The sequence below is a fragment of the Manis pentadactyla genome, chromosome 14 (assembly GCF_030020395.1).
Source record: "Manis pentadactyla isolate mManPen7 chromosome 14, mManPen7.hap1, whole genome shotgun sequence".
NCBI lineage: Eukaryota > Metazoa > Chordata > Mammalia > Pholidota > Manidae > Manis > Manis pentadactyla.
The window spans coordinates 12320571-12334288 of NC_080032.1; the positions used below are offsets into that span (position 1 = coordinate 12320571).

A 13718-nucleotide genomic window follows, 5' to 3' on the forward strand; every position below is an offset into this window, starting at 1 on the left:
CGCCACCTGGAGCCTGGGACCAGGAAGTCAGGGAGGGGCTTTGGAGGAAGGAGAGCCGGCATCCAAGGGTGGGAACAGCGCTGGGCCTTGGCAGGAGGCAGGCGGGTCCCAGGCTGCGGGGCAGGCCAGCAGCCTTGAGCCTGGGAAGGAAAATCCCCGTGAGATGTGCAGCGAAGAGGGCCTGCGAGGGACCTGGGCGAGCTCTGTGGCCCTGTCCCTACGGGTCCCTTCCCCTTCCCCGGCCTCAGGCACTTTCGGGTAAAGCAGGGCCAGCAGTTCTGGGGAGATGCGAGGCTGCGGCTGCTGCTGGCTGCGGGAAGCAGCGCGGACTGAAGATCCGCTTCCAGTCTCCGCGTCCTGAGGGGCCTCGGAGAGCCTGGAGTTCTACCTCTTCGGTTCTTTAAAATTGTAATGTATGCAGAGTCTGCCGCCAGAGGAGGATTTGAGGCAGCTAACCCCTTATTTCACAAATGAGAAAACAAGCTTCAGGAGGTTTAGGGACTTACACGAGTCACGTTGTCCCTGAAATTCCCTGATGATAGGAGCCAAGAAAAGTCTCATGAATGCAGCTTGGGCCTCTCAGCCCTACTCCCGCCCCATCTAGAGGCCATCATCCCGTTGAGGGGTGTGGGGCTGGCTGAGGCTGAGCGGGGGAACCTGGCCATTCGCTGGGGGGAGGCTGCTACCTGGGGACAGAGCCGAGGGTCTGGCTGGGATGGCTGGGGGGCTTCCAAGTGCCACTACATCCTGGAGAGGCCCAGGCCTGGAAGACAGGGTTCAAGTGAAGCCTCTGCGTGGAGTGGCTCCCTGAGGCCCGGAACTGGGACATTAGGACCCCTGCCCTCTGGGGCAGAAGCAGGCCTTACTCCCTGGACACCTCTCCTCTCTCCATACTCCCATCCCTGGAGGACTGTGTCATGGCAGTAACATTAAGAGCAGCGATTTGTCAAGCACCTATAGTATGACAGGCACAGTACCAGATATTCTACCTTCATTCTTTCCTTTCATCCACTTGACAATCCTATAAGGTAAACAATAGTCCTATTTAAACATAATGCAGCTATGAGTCAGAGATGTTCCATGACTTGCCCAAGGTCACACAGCCAGTAAGGAGCCAGGCATCTCAGGTTTCCAGCTAGTTCTTTGAATCCCAAGCACTGCAAGTTTTCCACTAGATACAAGGCCTCTCCAGGGCGGGCCCTGGCCGAGAATGTGCCTCCCGGGGTGCTGCGATGTGGGACTCTGGCCTGTCAGGGAGAGTTATAGTCTAACGGGGGTGTGGGGAGGCTCCTGGCAGAGCCTGGTCTTTGATGGGGGAGCCCAGCTTTGATCTCTTTCTGAAGTCCTGGCCTCTGGAACCAGCAGCTTCAGCGGGGAGAGCTCGGGAAGGGGGAGATGAAAGGGCAGGAGAAGCCAGGCTGGGAGAGAGACGGGAGGGTGTGGGGGGGGGGGCCGTGAGGAGCCGGGAGGGAGAAACAGATGTGTGGATGAGAACCGAGCAAGGCAACTGGTAAAAGAGAGAGTGAGTGGCTGGTGGGGAAGTGGGTCGGGGAAAGGAAACGTTGTGGGGGACAGAGGGACCGGCCAGGCCCAGGGGCAGGGAAAGGAAAAGGGCTTAGTGTGCCGGGGGGCATGGGAGAGAGTGTCCCGGTGGGGGGCAGGGGTCGGGCCATGGGGCCTCAGCTGCCAGCCTCTTCTGCTCGGGACTCTGGGCTCTGAGTGAGCCCGTGCAGTGGAGCCCACCGGCCCCTCTCCTCCCAGGGAGGCATCTCTCTCTCCGGCAGGTTCTGCCATGAGCTGATTGCTGTTGAATGGCCCGGAGGTTCTAACAAGTGTCTGGCCAAGGCCTTGCTGAAGGCATCCAGTGGCCTGAGGGACAGGGTGAGGGGGAAGCGAGGAGCTCACATTCCCTGGGGTCCGAGGCCCAGGCCTGCCATGGAGGGGGAGGGTCTGCCCGCGTGGCCGCACACCTGTTCCCGTCTGACATCCGAGTTCTTCCTGTGGGACTGCAGCAAGCAGGCAAGTGGGGACACGTGGTAAGAGGCCGGCCCTCTTCCTCTCCACGGAGCCCTGAGCTCAGAGCCCGGCCCGGCCCCACCCCCCATGCCTTACTCTGCACCCTGACCCCCACACTGCCCAGGTTCCCCAGAAGTTGCCAAGTCCTTGTGGCTTCTCTCCTGTCCTGGGCCCCCTGGCCCAGCACCTTTCAGACCCCACCAGAGGGCCTCCCTAGGGCCTGGGTGGCGCCCCTCTGCTCTGCCTGCAGTGGGAACATTTAGTGGGGTGGGGGGGTAGGGGCCAAGTGAAAGCCCATCAGGGGGGCAGCAGAGCCCTTCCCTGCCTGGGTTTGGGCCAGGAGCGCCCAGGATTATAACCACTCCAACTCCAGTATTACAGAGATGCTGGGAGGGTTTCCAAATTAGGATTTATAGGATTAATGGCTCTTTTCTGGCCCCCCCCCAGCCTGTCTCCCTCGCTACAAGCTTCACACCCTCCTCCCAGGGGCCCAGACCTCACAAGAAGGCAGTAGCCAAGAATGCTTCCCTTGGTTCTGGGGGCCAGGGGGCCAGGAAACCCCGCCTGGCACCAGCCCCTTCCTCATGCCTGTAGATCCCTTCCTGGGCCAGTAGAGCACAGGTGGGAGTAGGGACAAGACGGGTTCTGGTGCCAGGCCTCCAGGGTGGCTGTGCAGGAGCCTTGGGGGACGACCTGTGTCCCTGCGGGGCTTCAGTCCTCCAAACCTCACGGGTATTCGAGGCGAAGTGACATTCTGCCCATAGAGGTGCTTGGGGGATGAAGTGTGCTGGAGCACGGAGGTGGAGGACAGCTGTGGGATGTGAGGGAGCAGGGTCCTGGTCCTTTTTGGGCCTCAGAACCTCTGATTCTGGTTTCTCAGTTTGAAGGGTCTTCAGCCTCCTCCAACCCCCCAGGGAGGCTCACATGTTTGCTGAAGCCCCTCTGACCTCACCATCTCCCTGAATCAGCATCTGGGCTCTCTGCTTTGTGGCCTCCACCTAACTCCAGGACCCAGCCTGGTGGGGGGTGGGGGGTGGGGGGGGGGTGGGGAGGGCCTGAAGCTCGGAGGGCCTGAGCTGTCCACTGTGCTGGGAGCCACTTGGCAGTGACCTGGCCTCGCCCCTCTCTGAACCCCAAGCCCTTAACACTGTGCCTGGCTCAGAGCAATGCTCAGTTAGGGTCAGTCGAATCAAACTGTTCAACTGAGCCGAGGGACATTAGGAGGAAATGTGGGCTGGCAGCCTTGACCCTGCGGTCCCTGTGGTTAGAAAATACAGTGGATCACCCAGGTGCCTAGGCCGTGATATGGGAAGTGAGGCCGCTGCTGGGACAGGTGTGTGCTCAGGGGAGCCACAGAAGGATAAGTGGGGACCATTGGAGCAGGAAGGTTGTAGGTAAAAAGATTCAAAGTAAAGAATGTTTGACACCAAGACTCTGACACTGAATTTGTCTACTTCCACTTCTGCAGTCACTAGGCTAGCACTTGTTTTGCTTGAGTTCCCTGGTGGCCTCCTCACTGGGTTCCCTCCCTTCTTTACATAATGTCCATTCTCCTGAGTGGCCTTCCAACAACTTAACTCAGGGCATGCCTGACAGTCTTATTATTATTATTTTTTAACACATCTGAATTAAACTTTTATTAATAGGCAGAATATTCAGTAGATGTTTACTCATACCCTAAATGGTGGTAGCTCCACCTACTCCCCAATTCCTTCTTACACCTTCTGATACTAAGTCTGGGGTAATGAAACTGCCCACTAAAATGGAATCCCACATAGGGAAGAGTGAGGTCCTTTGTCCCCTCAAGCCCTTTTGGGAGCAGAACCATGAAGAGTATGATAAAAAAGGGTGGATCACTAGTAGAGCTAAGACATATAATGCTCAGAGGTCACATAGCTATTGAAATTTCCATGTAATTGACAACTGGGTGGTTGTGGAATAGAGCAGGGTAGGCATGCTTGTCTCCATGGAACTGACAGCCTTAACTTTTAAATCTTTGTATACTCTTGAGTTTATAAACTCCCATAAATTTACATTGATTTCTCAAAAATCCTGCTGTTAGAAGTAAAAGTTAGTTCTGGAGAATGAATTATCTTACCTATGCCATGGATTAGTACAAGGATTAATACCTTAAAAATATTTTCAAGCATAGAATCTCAGTCTGGTCTTATAGTAATGCCACCTGGGGCCACAGCTAGGCTAGCAATGGAAGAATTTGGCTATTTGGCTTTTAACGTTTACTTTAGTTTTTTTTTTTTTAATGGACTGGATTTTCTTTTTATTTTGTTCTTTTAATATGACTGAACATCAATATTTGCAAATGAGAAATTTTGGAGGATGACAAATGTTCAATGAGTGCAATCAAAAGTTATGTTTCAGACTATTTTTCACAGTTCAGGCAGGTTAATATCAAAGGAACGTCTCCTAGAGAATGATGAGCTTTTGTAGTTTTTTCCACAAATGGAACAAAGATCAGTCATGTCATCATGAATTTAATACTGCCTCTTGTGTTTTCCTTTGCAGTCTCTTAGATTGGATTATGTTGTAGGATACATGGCCTTTTGTCTCTTAAGTCCATTTAAGAGTTAGTTTCCCAGGTTTGACATTCAGCTCAGGAGTTTCAACAGCAATTAATCAGAACTGTGCTTATCAGAAACATCATTAATCTTTAGCAGACAAAAGCAGTTAATGTTTGCAACCCAACTTCAATGGACTCTTTAGCGGTAGGATTTGCCATTTTGGAAATGTTTTGAAAGGGAAGAAGAGGCTTTGAAATCAAGTGGGAGAAACAGTTTTAAAGAGTTAGAACCAAAATCTAAGAGTCATTCAAGTCCTGGAGGAAACTTTTGTTTCAGCTGCAGGTGATGAGAACAGTCACTTCCCGGTTGAACAACATCCAGGTACCTGTGCATTAGGGCGCATGGTTGTCTCCTCCAGATTTCATTCCGAAGCTGTTCTCTGCCTTCCCCCCTGGGTGAGCTCATTTCTTTCTGACTTCAGCTATCACCTCAATGCCTCATTGTAGGTGACTCGTGGATCCATTCAGTTACCCCGCAGGTACCAGATTCCCAGTGCTGTAATGACTGCAGGCATAACAACTTGCATTTACTTTATCACAGTTTTTTAATTAAGGTATTATTGATATACACTCTTATGAAGGTTTCACATGAAAAACAATGTGGTTACTACATTTGATAAGGAAAATATTCAACACAGCCTTGAAGGTCAGCAAACCACTTTTTTCCTCCAGTTGGCAAAGCACTCCCAGCTTCCTACTCCTCTCCTCCAGGCTCTTTTGTCCCGCACATGCCAAAATGCCACATATCAAAATAATATAAATTGCTCCCCTTGCTTGTGCTCAGGGCTCAGACCTTGGGAGATTACTTCCCTCTGAGCCCGCCGGTGTAAAATAAACCTCAACACTCGAAGACCTCCAAGTGCCGCTTGGTTATTCCGTCAGTGATCCAGTCCAGGTTTCTCCTTGCATCCCTGAGATGAATCCCACTTGATCATGGTGTATGATCCTCCTGATGTATTTTTGAATATGGTTTGCTAGTATTTTGTTGAGTATTTTTGCATTTATGTTCATCAGGGATATTGGTCTGTAGTTTTCTTTTTTTGTGTTGTCTTTGCCTGGTTTTGGTAGTAGAGTGATGCTGGCTTTGTAGAATGAGTTTGGAAGTATCCCCTTCTCTTCTGTTTTTTGGAAAACTTTAAGGAGAATGGGTATGCTGTCTTCTGGTAAAATTCAGTGGTGAAACCATCTGTTCTTGGGTTTTTGTTCTTGGGTAGTTTTTTGATTTCCAATTCAATTTCATTGGTGGTAATTGGTCTGTTCAGTTTCTCTGTTTCTTCCTGGGCCAGTCTTGGAAGGTTGTATTTTTCTAGAAAGTTGTCCATTTCTTCTAGGTTATCCAGCTTGTTAGCATATAGATTTTCATAGTATTCTGTAGTAATTCTTTGTATTTCAGTGGCGTCCATAGTGATTTTTCCTTTCTCATTTCTGATTCTGTTTATGTGTGTAGATTCTCTTTTTTTCTTGATAAGTCTGGCTAGGGGTTTATCTATTTTGTTTATCTTCTCAAAGAACCAGCTCTTGCTTTCATTAAATCTTTCTATTGTTTTATTGTTCTCAATTTTATTTATTTCTTCTCTGATCTTTATTATGTCTGTGGGAAGTTATATGGAATTTATATAGAAAGTATAAAAATCATATGTATAAGCACATTTGCCTTGATGGTTTGTTTGTAGTTTATGATTCGTAGTCAAGACAGAAACAGTAGCCAAGACAGAAAGAGTTTCTGTGTTCGTTCACCATGAGTATTTGTTCGTTATCCTTCAGAAGGTGAAACTGTTGAGAGTTGGACTTAGTTAATGATTGTTCATGGAAACCCCAATATTGTTGTTAACAACCATTTCATGAATAAATATGAGAGATGCCGTCTCGGCACCACTCTTTTGCTGTCATGCCTTGAGTCCCCTGGCTGGTCGTTAAGATCTTCGATGAACAATCGTTTCTCTTCCCTCATCTGCGGGTCAGAGACAGGGAAGGGACCCGACAATGTCCCTCCTTCTACTGCGTATGGGCCTCATTTGTTCTTTTTTCGGTTTCAATAATTGTGAATTTACACTGTTTATTTGGGATTGTTCTTCCTTCTTTAAACAGGCTGGCATTGCTATATACTTTCCTTTTAGAACTGCCTTCATTGCGTCACACAGAAGTTGGGGCATTGAGCTGTTGTTTTTATTTGTTTCCGTATATTGCTTGATCTCTGTCTTAATTTGGTCATTGATCCATTGATTATTTAGGAGCATGTTTGTTAAACTTCCATGTGTTTGTGAGCCATTTTGTTTTCTTTGTACAATTTAGTTCTAATTTCGTACCTTTGTGATCTTAGAAGTTGGTTGGTACAGTTTGAATCAGTCTGAATTTGCTGAGACTCTATTTGTGGCCTAGTATGTGATCTATTCTGGAAAGTGTTCCATGTGCCCTTGAGAAGAATGTGTATCCTGCTGCTTTTGGGTGGAGTGTTCTGTAGATGTCCGTTAGGTCCATCTGTTCTAATGTGTTGTTCAGTGCCTCCGTCTCCTTACTTATTTTCTGTCTGGTTGATCTGCCTTTGGAGTGAGTGGTGTGTTGAAGTCTCCTAAAATGAAAGAAACCTTTAATTATTTATAACCCTTAATTAAGCTCAGTTTCAAGGTTTAAATTCTACATTTGCCTGCATTGCTAGTGATGCGAGGGAGGGGATCCTTGGAGGCAACTGACACTTTGATGTTTTAGGAGAATTGTTGGGAAAAGGTAAGGGACTTGGACAAGGGGAAGAGGAGGGAGAAGGTGCAGAACGAGGGGCATTAGAAGAATAAAGGTAATAAGGAGAAGTGGGTAGAGGGACACAACTGAAGGACAAGAGAGGCGGGTTCACTGGGGAAATGAGTCTAGTTTATCCATGCTTAAGTTTGTCAGATTGTTCATTTGCTGTGGCCAATCTGTTAGGGAAACAATTTTTGATTCATACTCTTTTTTGCACAAAAGATAATCAAGTCAAATTTTTTTAATAAAAAAAAAATAAAGCAATGGAGAAAAAGAAAAACAATTTCTTTTGGAGACCCCAGCATATCAATAAAAAATGTGGTGCTCATTGGACACGTGGAATCTTATTTCTCTACTTTTCCAAGGTACCTCTCAAATGAACATTTTGATGAAATCGAGTGTTCTCTGGAGTTGGCACTGAAGACCCAAATCACCCTTGGTGAAGGTGCCATTTACAAAGGGCACAAAAATTAGGACTGCAGTGCATACATGGGAGAAGTAGGGATTTTTCCTGCCAGAGGAGAGGACTTAAGTTTAGATAACCCCAAGAGAGGTGGTGATGGTTGGTAGAAATGAAACATTTATGCACCTCGTGTCTTGGGGCCCCAAAATGACAGTTGGCTGCCTCTGAACACAGACCCTACAATCTCCTCAGCCATCGGAAAACCAGATAGAATTCTCTCTCAGGATACAGGATCTAGATGGAAGCAGACCTGGACAGATGGTTTGATCGGTGGCCTTCAGCCAAGTTCATCCAGGTAGATGTCAGACTCACTGGTCCCAGAGGCCAGCTTAAACAAGACTCATAAGGCCCATTCCTCATTCTACCCTCTGATTCTTGTCATGACACACCTTTGCCCAGCACAACACAAAGCTGTAACACCAAAGACAGCTGAAAGAATATGTGGATCCCACCGAGGTCGAACACCTGGAGACCAAAAACAAAACCCAGATGGCAAACTGAGAAAAAATAGCCTGAAAACTCACACACAGAGCACAGTTGACTGTCCAGTGCTAACTTACCACATCATCCCAGCCTCAGAACGCTGCAGGCTGCAAGGCACGGGGGGCCTCGGTGGGGACACACTCGCCTGAGGGCTGGGGTCTGCAGCAATGGACAGCTCACTCTGGGTCTTGGGAGGTCTCCACAATGAACTGTCAGTAAAGAAAGGCCAACCAAGTGAGAAGAAGAAAAGGATCGTTATTCAGAGCTTGTTGGAGCAAGCAAGTCAACCGCCATCACTTGGGTTGTGGCAGAGACTCAGAATCAGGCAGAGGAGTGGGAAACCATCATTGTGGGGAATGGGAAGGCCTCAGCTCTGCTCTGATTGGAGGCCATGGGCGGGGGGAAGCTGCAGTGAGTGGTCCAGGTGCCGGGCGTCCTCTGTTGTCAGGGGTATATATTTGGCTTTCTCTTGTTGGTCTTAAGTTGGGAATGGAGACCAACGTGGAAGCTCTGTTATAAATACGGCCATTTTGGGCCAAGTGTTACAAGGGTTATTTAAAGGCCTGAGCTGGTTGCTATATACTACGGTCAGACTTCCTACAAGCCTAACGTACAAGGAGTAGGCCTACCTCCTGGGCTGAAAACTGTTGATACTGGGTTGGTCCTTGGGTTGATTGCTGCTGATCGAGGGACCTATTTTTACATGTGATACCTATGGATCATTTGTAATTTTAGTGTCTCACTGTAGACTGGGGGTCAGAAACCAGGTCAATGCTAAGAAAATGTGTGATCAGGGCTGGAGAGATTTTACAGACATTGATGACCCAAGGACCTCATCTGCCTTGATGAGACCAGGTCCTTCAGGAAGAGCATCACAAAAGAAGAGAGAAATTACATGCAGATTGTTGATCAGTTCTTTCTCCACATATTCGAAATAGAGTTCAACAGTAATCACATGAAGGCCTTGGGAAGGAAAAGGCAGAGTCAGGCCTGAGGAGAGAACCTGGGCCCCACTGCTCTTGAGACGGTGAGGCCCGACCCCAGGCTGAGCTCCATCCCCAGCTCTGCATCCCCTGCCGGGCTTCAGTCGCCTCGCCCCTACCATGCGGAGTACTCTGATCTCCAGGCCAGTCCCAGCCCTCAGATTCCATAACGGATCATGAAGGAAGGCCCGTGTCCCCCTGTCCCCCAAGAGGCCATTACTGCGTCCCTCCTTCCCTCCCCTGCTGCCTTCCTTTCCCACCTCTCCTGATTAGCGCTCATTTCCTTGCTCCTTGTCAGCCTCCACAGGCGATATTGTCATAGAATGAGGTCACACTGGAGGAAGCTGGGCGATGTACCCCACCTTCTCCAGTTCATCCTACATGGGGAGCGCCTGCGGGGTGTGCTGGGCCTGTGGGAGACCCCACATATCTAGTGTCTGTCTTGTGTCTGGAATGACCCTAGGTTCTTGATGGACATTTAAACCTCACAACACCAAACATTTTTTGAAAATGAAACACAATATTGGAGGTAAAGAAACTTGTCAAAATACCCCTAGTCTGTGTGTGAAGAACAGTGTGGTGGCGCAGGTACAGGGTACCCACCAGGGTTGGCGCTGGGCCCCAGAAAGACCCGGAGCGAGGGGCCTCTGGAGGCCTGAGGGAAGTTACGGGATGGGGGGTATGGCCGGGGTCTGGGGCAGGGTGGTACTGTGCGGCCAGAACACTGGGATCTGAGAGGAGCACTAGTCCACTGCCCTGCTGCTCCAGGCTCTGTCCTGGACCTCGGCACCTGAGGCCAGGACACCAGGCCTTGAGAGCGGGTGTGCTGCAGCCTAGCAGCCCTTCCCGCAGCCATCTAGCATCCCTGAAGCCATGGAGGCCCCAGGGCAAGAGCCTGTGTCCCAGGAAAGTAGTTGCCAGGTGGAATGTGGGCAGGGATAGAGAAATGCACCCCATAATGTGCTACGATGTGATTTCTACACAAGGACCCAGGAACACATGCAGGGGCAGAGAGGAAATGCTGGCACTGCCACCAGTCCTGGGAGCACCCTTTAGATCAGGAACATGCTGACAGGAGAGGAAGCTGCCCAGTGGGTGCTGGAAGTGCAGAGGAGGGTCTTCTCCACACCCTCTTGGCACCCATGGGAGAACTTGTCTGTAGGCTCAAGTGCAGGTGACAGAGCTGTGTCCAGCCACAGAGCCGCCATCACGGAGGAACACCCAACCCAGCAGCTTCCTGCTGAGTTCCCACCACATGCTACCCCAGGACCAAAGGCTTTGGTGCTCTGCAGAGGCAAAGCAAACAAGCCCTGGCCTAGGAAAGATCGCCTTTAAGTAAGAAAGCAAGAAAAGTTGACTATAGACCCAGAACTCTCAAAACGCAAAGGCATAGTACCTCTGCTATTGGGTATTTAAAATATGAGAACAAAATGCTCCTCCACATGTGTTTCCTTTGCCTTTCTGATACCACGCTTCCAATCCCCAGTCTCCAGAGCTGCAGGTGTAACACGCTCCCGTTGGCTCTGGCCCGAGGTAGCTCCCTACCTGGACAGTCCTCCTGGTCAGGGCTGCCGCTGAGGAAGCTCTCCCCATCACAGTCTTTAAAGACACAAACGCAAACAGGAAGGTTATGAGAGAAAGGGGCTCCCGCTCTTCCTCCCCCTGTTGTGGCCACGGCGGCTCACAGCATTGCCCTGCACTCTCCCTGGGTCCTCAGACCTTCCCTGGGCTCCGTGGGGTCATAGCCCTTCAACAAGACATTGATCACACATGCAAAGCTTCAGACGAGAGCGAGGATGCCCCTTCACCTTGTCACTCGGCCCATTTCCACCGGGCCGTTCTCGCTCTCACCTGCAGGACCATCACCTGAAGTTCCAACTGTAAGGAAGAGGTTACCCTCGACGTGTTGACTGGTCCGAAGCCTAGACGGCTTGCAATGAAATGGGCAATGACCACTCGGGGACGATGGAGACGTTCTCTCCATGTGGCCAACATCTGCGGGACGGTGAGATTCTACTAAACTGCAGTGTTCCCACAGAGGAGTCGTGATTCAGAAGGAAGCCAAAACCATAAGTGACCTTGTTTTACATTTCTACTCACTTTGAGACCTCCTCTCGGCTTCCTTCCTGGCAAAGGACTTCTTCAGAGGGAACCAAGAGCCTATTTTGCCTTTTCCCACAGGCCAGTTAAACACCATTATGGCTGCTTGTGTTTAACCGCCATCGCACAAACAGCCTTGAGGAGAATTCAACAGCCTACTCAGAGGTGAGGTTTATTATGAAATGAAGTTGTTATTGGCTGAGTCACGGTGACTCTGAATTTGTTTTCCTTTGAGAACCCTGTGAACACTTTCCTGGGTGGGGATGGGGTTTTCTTAAAATTTACTTTATCAGATTACTTGAGGTGTAACTGCTACTTACTGAATTACACACATTGAAATTGTACAATTTTACACATATTGCCATACATTACTACTGTGGAAGCAAGGTGATGGGATTTTTTCTTACTGGGAAAGTTCATACTGGCTGCTGTGTTGCTTGGGGGGATATAAATCTAGGAGAGCAGAAGCACGCACACGTACACACTCAGAATCCCACGTTATTGACTGACATACAGACACAGCTCATCTCCCTGCACTCTACCCGCCACCTGGAGACTATGCGACTGCTTCTAGAAATGTGACCATAGTTCTCTGCCTGGAAAATCCTACTTTTTGTTTCACTTCACCTCTAATCCTCATTCCAGTGGAAACCCAGAGTTAAATGGCTCCCCTAACTAAGGACAGCAAGGGTTTTCCCCAACGCGTGAGTGACTTCAGAATACGTACCACTTTCACTTGTTCCTGAAGCCATCTGCAATTACAGAAAAGAAAAACATGAGAATCACTTCACCCCACACAGGCTTTGCCCAGGTCTTTAGTGCTCTGGGTGACTTTAGCAAACCAGATAGGACAGTGAGACGGGGTCAAAGGCCCAGGCAGTAGGTGGAAAGCTGATTTTCCTGCAGGCTGTCTCCCAAGTCCACTGAGATTGGCAATGACAAAACTCTCAATCCAAGGACGAGAAATTGCTGCTGAGGAAGAGGCTCCCCAACCGCACTATTTCTACGCGGCTTTGGTGTGTCCCGCGGCAAGTGGCCTCTTGATTCCGGATCACGTGGCCAGAGACGACCACCCAACACTCTCCCCGCCAGGGAAATTGTATGTATCATCTCTGATGTACAGTGTCAGATTTTCCACTGAATTTGATTGGAAAATGTTAAAAAGACACAGGCCAAATGTGGTGTGACTTCTGCCAGGTGAAGTCACCAAACTGGAGCTCTTCACTGAACTCCATGGCAATTTTAACCTCCCCGAAAATAAAGTCAGTAAGGAATTTCCTGGTCAGCACTGATAAGGTACTGTCCGACGTGTCCTCTCCATCCCCCAAAGGAATCCACCCAGTCGAACGCTTTTGTCCCCTAATGAAGATGTCCTCACCTGATACAGTCCTGTTTTACTTTTTATGACTTCCTTGTCTGGCCTGTAAAAACCTCTCCCAATCCGTAGCCCTTGGGAGCATCTCTGTGCTTGGTACAACGGATGCTACCCAATTCATGAATGGCTAATGAAGCCAATCAGATCTCCAAATTTACTTGGGTGAATTTTGTTTTGTAACAAAAGGAAAGACACCAAGAAAGCAACATTACTACCTCAGAGACAGGACCAGGCTGTTCCTCAGCAACAGGCACGGTCTCCTCTGCCTGGTCCATAGGGAGGACCTCGGTTACTGCGTTAAGGGATAACAAGAAAGACACAGAGTAGATGTCAGTCCATTGGTGGTGCTGCTCAGGAATGACTGAGGGAGGGATGCTTGATATGGACATGGGGCCAGAAAGTATAGAAGCAGGTGGTTACCAAGCATGACTGAACCACTGCTGTGGGCCATCCTTGATAACATGGGTATGAAATGTGCAGTGCGAATGGCCGTATTGTTTTTTTTTTTTTTACGAAAGTTGACTCTGGCAAGTTCAGTGTAAGTGGGACACATCCCCCGGGGAAACACACCACCCCCATCCCACTGTCTGTCTCTCTTTCTCTCACAGACATTCCCACTCATTCACAATTACAGTCTGTAGAGTCGCACAAAACATCCCCAAGCCTTGTGCAGACAACCCCACATCACATAAAAGGAACATGATCCCGGAGCACGTGCAGGGGCTGAGAGGAAATGTCTCTGCCACCAGCCTTGGAGCACCCTTTTGATCAGGAACATGAGGACGGGAAAGGAAGCTCCCCACCCTCCTGGCACCCATGGCAGAACTTGTCTGCGTGGTCAAGTGTAGGTGACAGAGCTGTGTCCTGCCAGATAGCCCCCATCACGGAGGAACACCCAAGGCAGCAGCCTCGTGCTCTGTTCCCACCACATGCTACCCCAGGACCAAAGGCTTTGGTGCTCTTCAGCGGCAAAGCCAACAAGCC

The 13718-nt window shown here is 49.4% G+C and overlaps 1 long non-coding RNA gene across 1 annotated transcript; it reads left to right on the plus strand.

The window, feature by feature from the left end:
• Nucleotides 1-10848: 10848 nt before the first annotated feature.
• On the plus strand, nucleotides 10849-13455 carry LOC130680634 (uncharacterized). The gene is made up of 3 exons (XR_008993669.1): nucleotides 10849-11524; nucleotides 12266-12458; nucleotides 13343-13455. It is a non-coding gene; the product is annotated as an uncharacterized LOC130680634 (long non-coding RNA).
• The last annotated feature ends 263 nt before the right edge of the window (nucleotides 13456-13718 follow it).